This window comes from Myodes glareolus, chromosome 7 (assembly GCF_982192425.1).
Source record: "Myodes glareolus chromosome 7, mMyoGla1.1, whole genome shotgun sequence".
In the NCBI taxonomy this organism is placed as follows: domain Eukaryota; kingdom Metazoa; phylum Chordata; class Mammalia; order Rodentia; family Cricetidae; genus Myodes; species Myodes glareolus.
Window position 1 is genome coordinate 102,914,423 of NC_142032.1, and position 6,552 is coordinate 102,920,974.

Consider the following 6,552-nt stretch of genomic DNA (forward strand, 5'->3'; position numbering starts at 1 on the left):
TTAACAAAAGCTTAACCCAAAATATCCAGGAAAAATGGGACACCTTGAAAAGGCCAAATCTAAGAATAATAGGTATAGAAGAAGGAGAAGACATTCAACTCAAAAGCACAGAAAATATATTTACCAAAATCATAGAAGAAAACTTTACCAACCTAAAGAAAGATATGCCTATGAAGATACAAGAAACTTACAGAACACCAAATAGACTGGATCCAAATAAAAAGTTCTCTTGCCACATAATAATTAAAACACAAAACATTCAGAGTAAAGAAAAAATATTAAGAGCTGCAAAGGGAAAAGGCCAAGAAACATATAAAGGTAGATCTAGCAAAATTACACCTAGCTTCTCATTGGAGACAATGAAAGCCAGAAGGTCACTGTCAAGTGTTATGCAGACAGAGACCATGGGTGCCAGCCCAGACTACTATACCCAGCAAAACTTTCAATCACCATAGAAGGACAAAACAAGATACTCCATGACAAATCTAGATTTCACCAATACCTAGCCACAAATCCAGTCCTACACAAAATACTAGAAGGAAAACTCCAACCCAAGGAAGTTGGCTACACCAACAAAAACACAGACAATTGATGGTCTCATAACAGTAAATCACAAAGAAGAGAAAAACACACAAATTAACATCACCAACAATGAAAACTAAATTAACAGGAGACAGCAATCATTGGTTATTAATATCCCTTAATATAAATGGATTCAACTCACCGATAAAAAGGCACAGGCTAATAGATTGGATACAAAAACAGAATCCATCCTTCTTCTGCATACAAGAAACAGATCTCAACCTCAAGGATAGACATCATATCAGAGTAAAGGGTTGGGAAAAAATATACCAATCAAATGGACCCAAGAAACAAGCGGGTGTAGCTATCCTAATATCTAACAAAATAGACTTCAGGCTAAAATTAGTCAAAAGAGACAAAGAAGGTCAGTTCATATTAGTCACAGGAAAATTCCATCAAGAGGAAATTTTAATACTGAACATCTATGCCCCAAATACAAGGGTACCCTCATATGTAAAAGAAACAATTATAGAGCTTAAATCATACATTAAACCCCACACACTTATAGTGGGAGACTTCAACGCTCCCCTCTCACCACTGGACAGGTCAGTCAGACAAAAAATGAACAGAGAAATAAGAGAACTAACAGATGTTATGATTCAAATGGATTAACACATATCTATAGAATATTCCATCCTAACAGAAAAGAATATACCTTCTTCTCAGCACCTCATGGAACCTTCTCAAAAATTGTGCACATACTCAGTAACAAAGCAAACCTCAACAAATACAAAAAAATTGAAATAACCCAATGTATCTTATCAGATCACCATGGTTTAAAACTAGAAGTCAGCAGCAATACTAATTCCAGAAAACCCACAAATACATGGAAATTAAACAATGCTCACCTGAATCATAAATGGGTCAAGGGAGAAATTAAAGACTTCCTAAAATTCAATGAAAATGACCATACAACATACCCAGATTTATTGGACACAATGAAAGCAGTGTTAAGAGGAAAGTTCATAGCCCTAAATGCCTACATAAAGAAGCTTGAAAAATCCCACACTAGTGAATTAACAGAACATTTGAAAACTTTAGAACAAAAAGAAGCAAACTTACCTAAGAGAACTTGATGGCAGGAAATAATCAAATTGAGAGCTGAAATCAACAAAATAGAAACAAAGAAATTGTTAGGAATATTTCCTAACATGAGCTCCCTGACTATACAAAAATTCCCAATCAAGCCAAATCAAAACAAGCCAAATTAAGGAATATTCAGGTTTAATGGGAGATCTGCGCTCTCGGGTGGCCCCGAGGGGGAACCCAGGAAGCCGCAGAAATGTGACCCCCAGGAGGAAGAAAAGGAGACCACATGTTCTTCTTTTGGGGGATCACTTAAGTACCCTGGGGAGTGGTCCTGACCATGGGGGGAGGGGTCAGGACCTGGCCTGCTGGGATTTGAAGTCCAGATCAGGCTTGGGGACTGGGAACTGTGTTCCCAACCTAACATTCCAGACTCTTTGGATATAGGGGTGACAGAAAATTGGAATGGTAATTATGACATTTAGGGTCTCTTTGGAAAAAGGATGTAGACTCAAATCTGGCTACTTCCTGCAGGCACGGGGTGGCGTGGGGAAGGGAAGAGCCAGGTGTCCACTTTTAGTGAGGGGTGTGGCAGGAAAGGCATCCCATGAACTGTCATCCCAGAGAAGGCAGGCATCTGTTCCTTGGGGGAGGTGAGAAGGCAAGGTGTCTGGGAAAAAAATTGTTATCGATAAAGATGAGTGTGCTGGAATGAGGAGCAGGTAGGCCCTTCATTGCGGCATCCTGGAAAACCGAAGGGTGGAAGGTCCTGTCTGTGTAGGTGCCCGCTTGAGCCTGGAGATATGGTACCAGCATGGCTGTCCCAAGAGTTTGGCAGCCGAGGGTGTGGTGAGGATTACCATGTGAGGTCCTGTCCATCGAGGTTCGAGAGACCTAGTGAAGGACTCCCGGCTAGGGTGTTTTCCCTTCGGGGACCACGACGCCCAAGAACCAAGACTAGTCCACACTGGATGCAAAAGCAAGAGGTAGTTTATTCACACAGGCGCCTGGTGGACGCAACAGCCTTCGGGTGACTGCGCGTGCCCGACTGAATTTGGGGTTGATTATATAGCAAGAAGCGTGTTTACAGAAGCGATGCATTCTCAGTGGTTATTTCAGATAAAACAATGGGGTCAGGTTAGGGGCAGGTCAGGGAAATATATGGTTACAGGGTTGTCTATTTATCTTGAATATATGGGAATCAGTTAAGGCTCATTTCAGCACACTCTGTGCTCCCTGTTCCCCTTTGTCTTCCTGTTGGCCGAAGGCTGACCTCTAGGTATCTGACTACAGATATCCTGTTTTCTCATCATCAGAGACCCATCTGGTCTCAGGGTGAGTATGCTGGCCTGGGAACAGCTTGACCTGGCCTCAACGGAGATTCCTCGAAGCAGGCGGGGTAGCTGTGAGGGCAGACGGGTGGGGTCTTCTCACTAGGAGTTAACTGTTTGAGGAGTACTCTGTCCCCTGGGGAGAGCGGGGCAGGTTTAGAGGCATTAGGGTCCACTGGTGTGGTGGCGGGAAGACTACTGTCAGCGTGTGAACAGAGAAGGGACCTTACTGGACTTAGCTCCCAAGGTCCAAATGAAGAGCAGAAGGAGGGAGAACATGACCAAGGAAGTCAGGATCACGAAGGGTGCGTTCACCCACTGAGATGGTGGGACTGATCTAATGGGAGCTCACCAAGGCCAGCTGGACTGGGATTGATGGAGCATGTGATCAAAATGGACACTCTGAATGTGGCTGGCAATGAAGGTTGACTGAGAAGTCAAGGAGTGGAGGAGTTTGAACTGGGAGGTGATGATTAAGGAGAAAGGACTGCCATAAAGCAATTCAAAAGGGCTCAGGCCCGGAGGGGAACGTGGGGTGGCCCTGAGGTGAGTCAGGGCAATGGGGAGAAGGGAGGGCCAAGATAACCTGAGTTCATTGGAGAGCTTGGTTAGCTGTTGTTTGACCAGTCCCATTGTCCAGGAGATGTTGAGAGCTCCATGACCCTGAGCCACCGCATCTGCTGTTTCCCTGGAGACTGGAAACGCTTTTATCCATCCCTTAAAGGCGTCCACAAGTGTTAAGAGATAACGAAGTTTTTTATGAGTAGGCATATGGGCAAAATTAACCTGTCAATCTTTGCCCGGTTGGTGTCCACGAAGCTGGTGTATGTGGAGAGCTCCTTGTGGGTTGGCATGGGCACATGTCTGGTTGGAGGAGTGAACCTGTAAAATAGAATCTTGGAGATGGGCAGGGTTAAAAGGGACCTCAAGAAGTGGAACAAAGCTTTGGGGAAGTGGCTAAGGATATCTCCACTCAGTAAACATGCCGGGCAAGTCAGTATTGCTAAGAAAGAATGGGAGAAAAAATGTTCTGCAAGAATGCAGGACAGTGGCAAAGTTTTAAGTGGGGATGAACGGGTCCCGTCTAGCCCCATAGCTGAAATTGGTGAGGGAAACTTAAGGCCCGAGTGAGAATAAAAACAATGGACTTACCCGCCATTAGTTGCATGACCCTAGGCCCGGAGAGGGTTATGGGCAGCATCAATCCTCTGCAAGGCTGAGACATTTGAAGGCTGGCACAGTTTCACTTGCCAATGGTGATGAGGCCGGGCCTCCGTGGCTTGGCATAGAGGACAAGTCCGCACGGGGACATTGTGATTTCCAGTGTCCAGGTTGCTGGTAGATAGGGCACAACCTCGGAGCAGGTGTAGTGCAATATTGTGCCACATGACCATTTAGGCCACACTTGATAGAGCCCTGTGATTGGCTTCCCTTGTCCCCCTTCCTGTGACCTTAGGGCAGCTGGTAAGGCCTGGGCCTGTAGATTGTTGTAGCTTTGTCTGTTGGGAAGACTCAGCCGATTTTTTCGGGCATTAAAAACTTCAAAGGCTATTTTCACCAATTCCCATATAGGAATTTGGGGACCATCCTCAACCTTTTTTTTTTTTTTTTTTTTTAACTCTTTCCTAATATCTGGTACTGGCTGAGGAAGCAGACTGACTAGTAGAAAAGGAAGCTAGCCGCTTTTTTACCTGAGATTTGGAAGAGAAAAGGGAGCAGGGGAGGGACTAGCCCCATGCGCAGATAGGGCCCAGGAGTGGAGCTGGGAGGTAGGAGGGGGAGGGGTAGGTGGAAGTTGACCTTGAACCTCCGAATTGAGAAAGGGAGGGGAAAGAAAGTTGCTCCACCAGGAGGGGTTTGGAGTGTGGGCTTGAGGGAGTGGGGGAGGGGCCAGTGCCTCTGGCTGCTTGGTGCCATGAGAGACCGGCTAAGGGGGAAGGGGTGGGAGTGCAGACGCCAAAAAACCATGGACATATATATGTAAGTTTTGTTCATTTGTATCAGGCATGTTCAATTTAATTTTAATTTTAGAGTCTATGTCCAACCACGTGGCCTAAGTCCATTTTAGAACATCCTCCAAAGTGGCTCTTAGGTCCAAAAGGGGCCATAGAGATTGAATGCCCAGCGTCCTGGTACACACAGATATCCGCCTCAGCCAAGCCCGATTCCACAGGATTGACCGTAACTTCCCAGCGTGAGCTCACGACTTCAGTGAGAATCCAAAAACGACAAAAATAAGTACGAATGGGTCCCCCCCAAACCCTATAGCATAGACAAGAAAAGGGACTCACCAAGATGCAGCCGCTGTAGCCCAGAAGCCGGTTTTAAACACGGCAGAGAGAGCTCGAACTGCACACTAGGGGCCTTTCAACACGTGGCCTGCCAAGTAGAAAGGACCTTCCCTAGCTCAGTGGGAACCTCCAAATGTTAGGAATATTTTTTAATATTAGCTCCCTGACGATGCAAAAATTCTCAATCAAGCCAAATCAAAACAAGCTAAATTAAGAAATGTCTAGGTTTAATGGGAGATCTGTGTTCTCGGGTAGCCCCAAGGGAGAAACGGGAAGCTGCAGAAATGTGACCCCCAGTGTTATGCTTTTGGTCCTTTAAGGGGCAAGCCACGCCCACTCCTGGCGATCCCTGACCTCTCCCCGCCATCTTGGATCATGCTCTTACTATCCTCGCTGGGGGTTGCCCATTTTTCTCTCTCTCTCTCTCTCCCCCTCTCTCCCTCTCTCCCTCTCTCTCTGCTCCCCCTTTCCCCTTCCCCTCCATAACCCCCTGAATAAATATTTCAATCTCACTCTACATGTTGTGTCTATTCACGTCTCTGTCTCTTGCCCGCCTGCCATGTGTCTGCCTGCTGCCACATGGCCCGCTTGCCGGGATTTTGCAGGGACCCACAGTCAGTTTTGGATGGGCAGATTGCAAGCCACTCTCTCTGGAAGCGCGGATTTTAAAGTATAAAACCCAGGAGGAAGAAAGGGAGACCACATGTTCTTCTTTTGGGGGAACACTTAAGTACCCTGGGGGGAGAGGTCAGGACCTGGCCTGCTGGGATTTGAAGTCCAAACCAGGCGTGGGGGCTGGGACCTGTGCTCCCAACCTAACAGAAATCATTGAGACATAGAGTTTGTTCTTTGAGAAAATCAACAAAATACACAAACCTTTATCCAAACTAACCAAAAGGCAGAGAGAGAATATCCAAATTATCAAAATCGAAAATGAAAAGGGAGACATAACAACAGACACAGAAGAAATACAGAGAATCATCAGGTCATATTTTGAAAACCTGTATTCCACAAAATTGGAAAACTCAAAGGAAATGGACAACTTTCTGGATAAATATCACTTACCAAAATTAAATCAAAACCAGATAAGCAAATTAAACAGACCTATAACTGCTGAAGAAATAGAAACAGTCATCAAAAGTCATCTTCCAACCAAAAGCCAGGCAGTGGTGGCACACGCCTTTAATCCCAGCACTTGGGAGGCAGAGGATCTCTGTGAGTTCAAGACCAGCCTGGTCTACAGAGCTAGTTCCAGGACAGGCTCCAAAGCAACACAGAAAAACCCTGTCTCGAAAAACCAAAAACCAAAAACAAACAAACAA